The sequence below is a fragment of the Phoenix dactylifera genome, unplaced genomic scaffold, assembly GCF_009389715.1.
Source record: "Phoenix dactylifera cultivar Barhee BC4 unplaced genomic scaffold, palm_55x_up_171113_PBpolish2nd_filt_p 000755F, whole genome shotgun sequence".
Taxonomy (NCBI): Eukaryota; Viridiplantae; Streptophyta; class Magnoliopsida; order Arecales; family Arecaceae; genus Phoenix; species Phoenix dactylifera.
In genome coordinates, this window is record NW_024068127.1 from 127,461 (window position 1) to 140,206 (window position 12,746).

Consider the following 12,746-nt stretch of genomic DNA (forward strand, 5'->3'; position numbering starts at 1 on the left):
GGGTTGTCAGGCCTCAGGAAATTCCGCTCGTTGGTCGACCAAGGCTGGCGCAAGCCGAGGCGACCGGTCGGGGCTTCAGGCTAGTCTGCTCCCGGGATGATCATCGGGTTAGCCTGGCATCCGAGGGCCGAGCCTCGGAAAATTCCGCTCGTTGGTCGGCCAAGGCTGGCGCAAGCCGAGGCGACCGGTCGGGACTTCAGGCTAGTCTGCTCCCGGGATGATCATTGGGTTAGCCTGGCATCCGAGGGCCGAGCCTCAGGGAAATTCCGCTCGTTGGTCGGCCAAGGCTGGCGCAAGCCGAGGCGACCGGTCGGGGCTTCAGGCTAGTCTGCTCCCGGGATGATCATCGGGTTAGCCTGGCATCTGAGGGTTGTCAGGCCTCAGGAATTCCGCTCGTTGGTCGGCCAAGGCTGGCGCAAGCCGAGGCGACCGGTCGGGGCTTCAGGCTAGTCTGCTCCTGGGATGATCATCGGGTTAGCCTGGCATCCGAGGGCCGAGCCTCGGGAAATTCCGCTCGTTGGTCGGCCAAGGCTGGCGCAAGCCGAGGCGACCGGTCGGGGCTTCAGGCTAGTCTGCTCCCGGGATGATCATCGGGTAAGCCTGGCATCCGAGGGCCGAGCCTCAGGGAAATTCCGCTCGTTGGTCGGCCAAGGCCGGCGCAAGCCGAGGCGACCGGTCGGGGCTTCAGGCTAGTCTGCTCCCGGGATGATCATCGGGTAGCCTGGCATCCGAGGGCCGAGCCTCGGGAAATTCCGCTCGCTGGTCGTGCGCCTGTCGCTTGCCGCCCGACGGAATTTCTCCGTGGCCAGCTGCGATCGTGTTTCTCCTCCTCTCCAAGCGTCGCCTGGGGAACACCAGATGGGCATTAAATGCTAATTGAGGGGTTACCTGGGAAATCGGACCGCCAGTTGCTGCTTGCGAGGAGTGTCAGTTAAGCGGCCGCGATACGCGCGTTCTTCGAGGCGGATGCGGCCTAGGCGCGGGCGGAGATATGTGGACCTAGGGGTACAGGCCACCCGGAGTGTCCTGCACAAAGAATGCGATTAAGGAGAATAACGCTTAGGAAATCGCGGAAAGATACGCCTCGAGAGCCGGATCGGCTCCGGATTCAATGCGCCCGCATTTATTGGAGCCACCCGCATCGGAACGACCGGGGGGCCGCAGTTTGGCTATAAATATAGGTGCAGGTGCGATGGAGCCTGTCAAGCCGGAGCTGTTCAGGTTGCCATGGATCGTGGGCCTCCTCTCCGGCGCATGGTTGAGAGACCCCTACCGAAGGAACGGGAGGCGCGCCCTTCGCGACTTCCGCCAACTAGCCGTTTCATTTGGGATCAACAAGGAGGTTCTCCCCGGCGGAACTCCGCTTTAGGCGTTTCATCCGGGATCACGTCTCCCCTCCTTGAAGTTCGGCCTTCCGATTGAGCTCCGCACCAGGCGCTTGATCCGGGACCGCGCCTCCATATGCTCTTCTCCCTTGTATTCCTTCTCTCCCCTAACACTGGGGAGGACCGAAATATCCCTTGGAGGTGGCGTTCCCCTGGAGGCAGCGGGAGCTTCGTCTTCAGGGAGGATCCCTTCGGCGAGGTAGGCAACAAGCAGGTCCATCCAAGACGGCTCCGGATCAATCGCCATCACCGCTCCAGCCTCGCCGATGCTCGGGGCATCCAGGGTTTCCAGGTAGATCGCCCTCGACAAGTTGTGCGCGTCTGCGCTCACTAAGCGGGACAACCTGTCGGCCCTGGCATTTTCACTTCTTGGGACCTGCTGGATGTCGACACTGCCGAGGTCGGGAATGAGTGCTTGCACCTTCCGGACGTAATTCTGCATGGTCGGGTTTCGGGCTTCGAACTCCCCACGGACCTGCCCGACCACCAGCTGGGAGTCGGTGAAGACCTTCAGGCACCGGATGCCGAGCTCCTTGGTGAGTTTGAGTCCCGTGACTAGGGCCTCGTACTCCGCCTCGTTGTTGGTCACTGAAAATCCGAACCTCAAGGCATACTCGGCTATCACTCCATCAGGGCTGGTGAGGACCAGCCCGGCCCCTCCACCTTCGGGGTTCAACGACCCATCGATGTGAAGCGTCCAAATCGGGAGGTCGAGGCTGGGTGTTTCCGGCGACCTAGGTTCCGCCTCCTGCACCGTGCACTCAGCGAGAAAATCCGCGAGCGCTTGGGCCTTGATGGCGGGTCGGGGCTAGTAGCGGATGTCGAACTCACCAAGTTCTACTGCCCACTTCACCAGCCGTCCCGCATTCTCAGGATTGCTGAGGATCTGCCGCAGCGGTTGATCGGTCAAGAGGGTGACAGAATGGGCCTGGAAGTAGGGGCGAAGCCTCCTGGTCGCGGTCAGCAGCGCGAAGGCGATCTTTTCAGCCTTCGTATACCGCGTCTCGGCATCCCGTAGGACCCGGCTGATGTAGTACACAGGCTTCTGGAGCTTTGCCTCTTCCCGAACCAGTACCGCACTGACTGCGGTTGGGGAGACCGCCAGATAGAGGTAGAGCATCTCCCCTTCTTGCGGCTTAGACAGCAGGGGAGGAGACGCCAAGTATTCCTTGAGCTGGTCGAATGCTGCTTGACATTCGGCCGTCCAGAGGAAGTCTTTCGGGCGTTTCAACACCTTGAAGAAAGGTTGGCAGCGTTCGGCCGATTTTGCCACAAATCGTCCGAGCGCGGCGACCCTCCCAGCGAGCTCCTGAACCTCCTTCACTTTGGTCGGAGGGGACATATCTTAGATGGCCTTGATTTTGTCCGGGTTGGCTTCGATCCCCCGCTGGTTGACAATGAAACCGAGGAACCTCCCGGCCGAAGCGCCAAAGGCGCACTTCGCTGGGTTCAGCTTCATGTGAAACTTCCGCAAGGTGGCGAAAGTCTCCTCCAGATCCACGATGTGCTGGTCTGCATGGCGGCTCTTCACCAGCATATCGTCCACGTACACCTCCATGTTCCGGCCGATTTGCTCTTTGAAGATTTTGTTGACGAGGCGCTGGTAAGTGGCGCCAGCATTCTTCAAACCGAAGGGCATTACCTTGTAACAGTACAGCCCCCGGTCTGTTATAAAGGCAGTTTTCTCCTCGTCCTGTGGAGCCATCATTATCTGGTTGTAGCCGGAGAAGGCGTCCATGAAAGACAGCAGCTGATATCTGGAAGTCGCGTCGACCAGTTGGTCTATCCGCGGAAGCGGAAAGCTATCCTTGGGGCATGCCTAGTTCAGGTCGGTGTAGTCGACGCACATCCTCCACTTTCCGCTCGCCTTCCGGACAAGTACGACATTTGCCAGCCATTCGGGGTAGCTGACCTTCCTTATGAATCCTGCCTCCAAGAGTTTGTCTACCTCCTGGTCGACCACTCGGATCCGATCCGGGGCACAGTGTCTCTTCTTCTGTTTTACCGGTCGGTGGGTCGGGTCGACGTTGAGGGCGTGAGAAGTGACCTCCGGGTCGATCCCAGGTACATCGGCCGCCGACCAGGCAAACACATCGACATTGGCTCGGAGGAATTCCACCAACCGGGCCCGAGCTCCCAGGTCGAGATTGGCGCCGACCCGGATCGTCCTGTCCGGGCGACCTTCCTCGAGGGGAACTTCGATCACACCCTTGGCCGGTTCCCCGTGCCGCAAGGCCACCTCGTCTCTGGCATCGAGGGACTCGACGCTTAAGGCTTCTACGGGCTTCTTCCCTTTGAGAGTTGCTAGGAAACATTGCCTTGCAGTCGGTTGGTCACCTCGGACCTCTCCAATCCCGGCCGCCGTGGGGAACCGCATGAGCAAGTGGTACGTAGAGACCACCGCGCGAAGGGCGTTCAGTCCGGGTCGTCCGAGGATAGCGTTGTAGGCCGAGGGAACATGGACGACCAAGAACCCGAGCCGCACCGTGGCTTCTGCGGGTGCAACGCCCGCAGTCACAGGCAGCTCAACGACACCTTCGGCCGAGATAGCGTCACCAGTGAATCCTATGAGGGGGGTGGATGTTTTGTGCAACAATTGTCTGGACAAGCTCATCTTTTGGAAGGCCTCGTAAAACAAAATATCAGCTGAGCTTCCACTATCCACAAGAACACGCCTTACATCATAGTTTGCCATAGTGAGGGAGATCACCATGGCATCATCGTGGGGGGTCTGAACCCCCTTTACATCTTCATCACAAAAAGTGATTACATTACCGACCCTCTGCCTCTTTGCGACGGCTGCCCCTGACGCTTCAGTCGAGCCCCCTGCGTTCCTCTCGGGCCGGGGGCAGCCCCCAGTGATAGTGTGGATCACGCCCGCGACGGGTCGATTCTGCTCCCGAGGCTCCTGAGGGGCCGGATCGGCCGGACGCGGGTCTGCGGGGGGACGTCGGTCGTTCACATATCGACCGAGACGCCCTCGGCGGATGAGAGCCTCGATCTCGTCCCGAAGCTGGAAGCAGTCTTCGGTGTCGTGGCCGTGGTCCCGGTGGTACTCACAGTACGCCCGAGAGAGCCTCCTCCCAGGAATCTTCTTCATCTGTCTCGAGACCGGGAGGTCCTCCCGTCCCTTAATTTCCATGAGGATCCGGGCCCGGGGAGTCAGGAGAGGAGTGTACCGGTTGAAACGTCGGGGCGGAGAATGAGGGCGTAGGGCGCCGTGGTTCCTCGCCGGCGACAGGCTTCTGCGCCGACGTTGAGGCGTCGGGCTCCTCCTCTGGCGTGCCTCTTTTCGCCTTTTCTTCCCGAGCTTTGGAGGGATCTCGGCGGCCTCCTTGCTCCGGTGGGCGGCCGCCTCCTCGGCGTCCGCATACTGGTTCGCCCGGGACAACAGCTCCGGGAAGCTCCGCGGCAGGCGTTTGTCCAGGGAGAAGGTGAGTCTGCCCTTTCGGAAGCCACGCTTCAGGGCTGAAAGAGCTACCTCCTGGCTCAGGTTCCGGACTTCCAGCGTAGCCTTGTTGAAGCGGGTAAGATAATCCCGCAAGCTTTCTCCCTCGTTTTGCCGGACATCAAAGAGGGAGTCGGAGACCAGTCGCCGCCGGCTACTGACGGCGAAATGGGTGATGAAGAGGCGAGTAAACTGGTCGAAGGACTGGATTGAGTTAGCCTCCAAGCCGGCGAACCACGCCCTTGCCGGGCCACGGAGGGTCGCCGGGAAGGCCTTGCAGAGGAGAGGATCTGATGCTCCGTGGAGGAGCATAAGGGTCCTGAAACTCTCGACGTGATCCCGCGGGTCCGCCGCCCCGTCATAGGGCTCGATCGCCGGCATTTTAAACCCCGGCGGATTCGGGGTCCGCAGGATCCTCGAGGCAAGCGCCGGCTGGGAGGAGATCTCCAAGTCGGCGAAGGGATCTTTGGAGTGGCCCTTCAGGACCTGGAGTTGTCGGTGGAGATCGTCCACCCGCCGGTCCAGAGAGCGCGACCGATGGGTGGGAGACAAGGTGCACCGAGAGGGGGACCGACTGGAGCGCGGGTTCCTTGAGGACTGGGGGGTCTGGGAACGCGCCCGGGCCCGCCTCTCGTACCCCGCGCAGCTCCGATGGGAAGGTCCCGGCAGAATGGACCGTGCTTGAGAATCTTCCTCGCGCCGGCGCTCCTCCCCATGGGAGAGGAAGGAGCGCGGGTTGAGGAGGACAGGTGAGCGCTCAGGGAGCAGCGGCTCCTGGGCCCGCTGCGGCGCCCGAGACATCACACCCTGCAGGTTCTGCACTGCCTCCGCGATGGTGCGAACCTGCTGGGCTAACTGGTCGAACTGAGCGGCTTCGACCATCTAAATGGGGGGTGGAACGGTGGAGTGTTGCTGAGAATGTGTTGGAGACGCAGCGGCCTCCCGGCCGGAGGCGCGAGAGGCCCCGCGACCGGAGGCATTGGAAGCTCCATGACCACCTCGCCGTGCCATTACGATCGCTCTGAGATTCGGGCCCTTCCTCTAGCGCCAACTGTTGCTGGTGGTCCAAACCGAGAACGATTGGCACAGCGGTGTGAACGGGATTCCGTCTGAGTTGCCTTGGTTGGTGTTGATTGCGCTCCACCTTCCACCGGGAAACCTGCAAGCAAGCCTCGCACCACCACTGGGGTAGTGGGGGCCCTCCGACGATCAAGTCAGAGGAGATCGGAGGAGAAGGAGAGATAATAGTAGCAAGTAGGAGAATGCTCTAGAAGTTCTTGCTTACCCCCCCTTCTCCCCCCAGCCGCATATATACCAGGCTGGGGGGTCTTTTAGGGGGGTTCGTCATCGTGGGGCACGATGGAGCTGCCACTGACACGGCCGTTACAGGGCGTCGTGGGGCAGCGCTGGGTATGGCCGTGACAGGGCGTAGTGGAGCTCCGCCTTGTACGGCTGTTACAGGGGATCGTGGAGCAGCGCCAGATACAACCGTTGCAGGGAGTAGTGGAGCAGGAGGCTGCGGCGTGCCTCTGGGGAATAGCCTGTCGTTGTCGAGAGATGTCCGACTCGGGGTCGGGCTGCGGAGACGAAGATGTCCGACTCGGGGTCGGGTTGCTGGATCAAGGGGCTGCCGACTCGGGGTCGGGATGCGGAGGCGAAGATGTCCGACTCGGGGTCGGATTGCTGGATCAAGGGGCAGCCGACTCGGGGTCGGGCTGCGGAGCCGAAGATGTCCGACTCGGGGTCGGATTGCTGGATCAAGGGGCTGCCGTAGTCTTCCTGGGCGCGCGTGCCGGTCACGTGGGGCATGGTGGCTAAGTTCCCCCGTAACACTAATATTTTAGATGCTTAGATTAATGATTCTAATGCTTTGATAATGTAATTACAAGTGTTTAGAGTCAAATCTTGCATGATCAGCAAGTCATGAGATGGAATAATCAATTAAATTACAGATCTGAAAATAATTTTTATGCATGTGATGCGTATGGTGATGATCATGGATGGACCCTTTGAATGTGCTGAAATGTTCTGTGATGTTCTGTGATGCATGTAATTTTAATTTTCAGATGCCTGTGTGCATCTTAAATTCATGTATTAGAGACCTGCGTGTCTCATGAAAAGGGTTGTAATTTTATTTTTATTTTTATTTAATTATTAAAGCAATCTGGGATGTAATCTGTGATGTGTGTTGCACGTCGATGGTTGATCGATATGTACATCAACAAGCTCAACATGCGCGGATCGAGATCAAGGGTTGATTGAAGATGGATCAAGGAGTTGATCACAATTGGACCTAGAGGATCAAGATTGAGTCAAGAGTTGAAGACGATCAAACCAATTGACGTGCATGTGCTTGTAAAATGACCCCATCCTGGATCCATGATCATCACCATTTAATTTTATTTTGATAAATGCCTGGATGTTTAATGCTTATGTCTATGCGGGTAGACTTATATTTGCATGAGATGTGAATACGCGATCGAGTGAGACCTAAATCGAAACCTTCCTAATCAATCGAGGGTGAACCAACATGAGTTAGTCATATTAGATTAATTGATCTAATTGGTGTCTAGGCAAGCCTATAAGGTGGTTACTTAATTAGGATCTTACTCTCTGAGTAAGGGGAGCCTCCCACCTGCTTACCTAGCCAATTGTTCGATTACCTCTTATGAAGAACTCAAGTTGCAAACACTAAGACTTGATTATGCAATATTAAGTCCATAGATCTTCCACCGTAGTAGAGCTGCTAAGGTCTTTTCGGTGTTGATTTTTTTCGACTGGACACAGTGGGCAAGTTGCATCGGGGGACTGGACCTCTCTATTAGACATGAGATGTTGCGGGGTAAAAGTGGGGTTGAGCACCAATAACTGTTAGGTGAGGACCCAATGACGACTTTATTTCTGCGGTTATACGGTGGGTCTGACTTAACTAAGTAATGGGACCAATAACTGTTAGGTGAGGTCTTCATCACTTAGAGACCATGTACCACTGCAATTGTACAAGAGTTACACTCATCCATTTATATGTCACCAATAACTGTTAGGTGAGGCGGCATGTAAATCGGCGAGACCGCCGTATCCACTAGAAATCCTAGTCGCGTAGGGTTTTCGTTTCTCCATCAGGGGAGTATGAGGGATTCGAGAAAATAGTGGGAGCATATTTGTTTTAAAAGTCCCTAGAACAAATTAAGTTCAAGTACAAAGTCTAACTAGAATCTTTACTCTCTACAGATCACAATGTCAGCTTCAAACCCTTTGACCCGAATCCTTGAGACCAACAGACTGACCGGAACCAACTATAAAGACTGGCTTAGGAACCTGAAAATTGTTCTGAATTGTGAGAAAATAGGGTATGTGCTCGAGAATGATATCCCTAGGCTACCAGCACGTCCTACTGATGATCAGCGTGAGACGCATCAGAAGTGGACTGATGACGACATTAGGGTCAAGTGCTATATCATGGCATCCATGACTAACGAACTTCAATGCCAGCATGAGAACATGAAGACTGCTAGGGAAATACTGACTCATCTGTAATAGTTGTATGGTGAGCAGAGCCGCACTGCACGCTTTGAAGTGTCCAAGAGGCTCTTCAAGGCAAAGATGCGCGAGGGGCAGTCTGTCCATGATCACTGTTTGACTATGATCAAGGACCTCGAGGAGCTTGAGAAGCTCGGTATGTCCATGCATAAGGAACTGCAGATAGATCTAATCCTGCAATCCCTTCCTGATTCATTTGGTCAGTTTATAGTAAACTACCATATGAATAAAATTGAATGCACTAAGACCGAATTGTTGAATATGTTGGTAACTACTGAAGGGGCCTTGAAAGGTTCAAGAGGCTCTGTTCTGGCTGCTGAGCTGACTTCTGGTTCCAAGAGAAAGTCTACTTGGAAGAAAAAGAAGCCTGCAAAGAAGCACAAGAAAGACAAAAAGCCTAAGAAGGAAGTTCATAAGAAAAGAGCTGATGACAAAGGAAAATGTTTCCACTGCAACGTCGACGGCCACTGGAAAAGGAACTGCCCTTCATACCTCGAGAGCCTGAAGAACAAAAGGGACACACCTTCTGAAGGTATGCTAGACTTGCTCGTGATTGAAACTAACCTTACGGTTTCTTCTACTTCTAGTTGGGTTATAGATTCTGGTTCTAGTGCTCATTTGTGCACTACTATGCAGGGTCTAAAGGAAAGTAGGAGGCTAGCGGAAGGTGCAATGATCCTTCGAATTGGCAACGGGGCAAGAGTTGCTGCTGTAGCTGTGGGCACCTACCCTCTGCGATTACCGTCTGGATTTAGTTTATTGTTTAGAGACTGTTATTATGTCCCTGCTGCTAGCAGGAATTTGATTTCTGTTTCGTGTTTAGCACAAGATGGTCATGTTTTGACCTTTGACAAAGACTGTTGTTCTATTTATTTCAGAAATAAATTAGTTGCACGTGGTTTCATGATTAATAGTCTCTATCACTTGCATATTGATGTGTCTGTGAATGTGTCTGAGCAAGTAGTGAGTGCCATAGGATCTAAAAGATCCAGAGATGAGATAAACCAGAAGTATTTGTGGCACCTCAGGCTTGGCCATATTGGAGAGGATAGAATGAACAAAATGGAGAAAGATGGGCTTCTTGGCCCATTGACTTCCGAGTCATATCCAGTTTGTGAGTCCTGTCTTCAAGAAAAAATGGCTAGATTACCCTTTGTAGGACATGGGGAGAGGACCACTGAAATACTTACCTTGGTACACACTGATGTGTGTGGCCCATTCGATGTGCTAGCTAGGGGTCGTTATTCATACTTCATTACCTTTACCAATGACTATTCACGATATGGGTATGTGTATCTTATGAGATACAAATCTGAGTCTTTTGAAAAGTTCAAAGAGTTCAGAAATGAAGTAGAAAAACAGACTGGAAAAACCCTTAAGGTTCTTCGATCAGATCGAGGAGGAGAATACCTTAGTGGGAAATTCCAGAACTATCTCAAGGAGAATGGCATAGTCTCACAATGGATGCCTCCGGATACACCTCAACTCAACGGGGTGTCAGAGAGGAGGAATCAGACTCTATTGGATATGGTCCGATCCATGATGAGCTTCACTGATCTACCTATGTTTCTTTGGGGAGATGTGATAGTCAACTTTAAAGACCACGCAATAGCACGTATCTAGTAGGATAGTGATTACGGGTATCGATCCACAGGGATTGGGGTATAGTTGTTTTTCTTTAAAAATAAAAATATTTGAAAAAGAGAATTTGTGAAGACTATTAAACTAAACAATTGAATAAAAAAATGCAATTAAAGGGATATCAATTTGGAAGAACCTAGGGCAAGGAATTCACCACTAACATCGGAATAAGGATTAATTATATTTTAATTTATTCTTGGATAAACATGCAAATTGGCTACAAGCCTAATAAGCATTTAAATAAAAATTCACAAAAGTAATTTGGGCATAATCCATCTTCGGTTGGCATGAAATGTCTACCCTAATCTAAGGTGGTAGCACATCGTATCTTCCCTAAGCATGGACTATCTTATATTTACCTAGTGATCATGAAGAACAGTTGTACGAACATCATACTTAAAATCATAGAAATTAAATATGATTCAAAAGAAGATTCCATTAAAAACAATAAGTTCATACAACTCCAAGAACATAAAATAAAATATAAAAACCATGTCCCTGTGTTAGGGCTGCATCCAGCCCTAGAGAGGAGATCAGCCCTGCATAGAGTTGGAGACGGCAGCAGCAGCACAGCAGCGGGCTTCCATCTCTTCCTTTCGCCGGCTTACTCTCCCTCTTGAACTTCTATGGAAATTCATTTCCGAAATGCCCAAAATGTTTCTCTCTCCCTCTATTTTTTGTTTATTCTTCTCCGGTGGGACTTGCCTCCGAGAGCTAGGAATAGCCTCCCCCCCCCCCCGGTGGGGGAAGAAGGAATGGGATCAGCCCCCTCCCCTCGTGGGGAAGAGGAGGAATGCCTCTAGCCTGCATGCATTGATTCCCTTTTATAGCCTTCACAGCCTCTGTTATCACGCAGGGGATAAGGATGAAATGAAGCGAGATGCGGTTGAGAAGATCCCGGCTCTGTTCCTTAATCCTTGGACGCGATGAATTCGTTGTTGGCTCTGATCTGGACGCTGGGGGTTTGGTTGTGCTGCCGTTGGCTGGATGTGGCTGTAACAGAGGATTTAAAGCTGTGAACGGCTTGATACGCCAAGTTTGAATCATCCGGACGCTGGAGAATGGGAAGAACTCGATTCGTGAGCTAAGAAGAAGTTGGAAGAATAAGATCACGGGATAAGATTTGTTCCGCTGGAATCAGAGGGGAACTCGGACAGGAGCTGCCGAAGAGGTTGAACCGAGAAAGCAGGGGATAAGCTTGGAGGAATTTGAGAGGGATTCACGGAATGGTTGGAAGGCGGAGACTTATCCGTGGATAAGGGATGGTTCAGATTCGTGAGAGGAAATCTAGGACCCGGAAGATGATTTGAGTCCGCAAGGGGAGCAGCTGGCAGTTGGTTGCTGGTTGATCCGTGGATGGTTGGATTGATGAAGCTAATCCGAGCTTATCCGGGTTGGGATGCAAGGGATGTGGACACGGCTGGGTGAAACAGGGGATCTGGATCGTATGAAGTAGGTGATAATCCATCGGCAAAGAGATGAAGTTTGGCTGGCAGTTGGGAAGAAATCTGCTGAAGAATCCTTCTGCTGGGAAGAAGTTGGGAAGTGGAGCATTTCGTGGGAGATTAGGTAGATGACGAGAGGATCTCGGTTGGTTTGGTGGAAAGGTAATCCGAAAGCAGAGGAGATGAAGACGTTGAGGAGATCTAGCGGGAGAAGCTGGGAGCTAGCTGGTTCATCCCGTGGATAAGCTGAGGATTTGGTTCTGTTTCTTAACAGAGCCTTGTTTGCTGGAACTAGGTGCTGGGGACTCATCCGGAAGGGAAGGAGATGATGTTGTTCCGCTAAAGCAGGGGGGGGAAGTTGGAAACCAATCCGAACGGGATGATGGTTGGTTGCTTGGAAGCGGAGAGAGCTGGGATGCTCATTCGGCTGAGAGAAGGTGATCCGGAAGCTGTTGGGATTCAGAGGTGAGGATACGGGAGGATGAGGATGAATACGGTTGAGCTGGGGGATGAGCTTGGATGCCGTGAAGCTCGGGAAGATGAAGTCGAATCGTGAACAACGCGGAATGAAGTTAATCTGGAATGTTTGACTTGCAGCTCTGTTCCTCGTTCTGTTTTGGGTCCAAATGAAGGCTTCGAATTAGGAAGGGGCACACGGCTTTGTTCCGAAGGCTATGGACACGGGTTGATATGGAATAAAGGGGAATTTGCATGGTGATATGGCTTGTTTGAAGACTTTAATTTGGTTTGGCTGGGAAGATGGAATTAATCCTATTTGGCCGGAAACATGTGTGGGAAGAACATTAGGTGACTAAGATGTAACGCAGGGAATTTTTGTTGAGCCAAATATGGGAAAGAAACAAGGGAAATTGGGATGAATCTGAAAGGGTCTTGATTTGCAGGGTGTGTGCGATTTGGGTTCAGAGATCATCCTAAATCAATTCGACTTGACCTGCATCCATTAGACTCAACCATTAAATAATTAACTCGAATTACCTTTGATAATTATTAAAATGCAATGATGATAGTAACACATATTTTATGGTTAAATTTACGAAATATGCAAATTAAAATAATGATAAGTGCTATGAATAAAAGGTTAATTTATGCATTATTTAGCACTTATCACACCCCCCAACCTATATTTTGCTAGTCCTCAAGCAAAATAGAAAAACTAACTCACTTTCGCAGGAATCGCGATTGCATTTACCGTATGCAATAAGGCTTTAAACCCCTAGGTGGCCCTAGTGGACGAGTTTTGTCTCGTGAGGGTTTCCGGCTCAGATA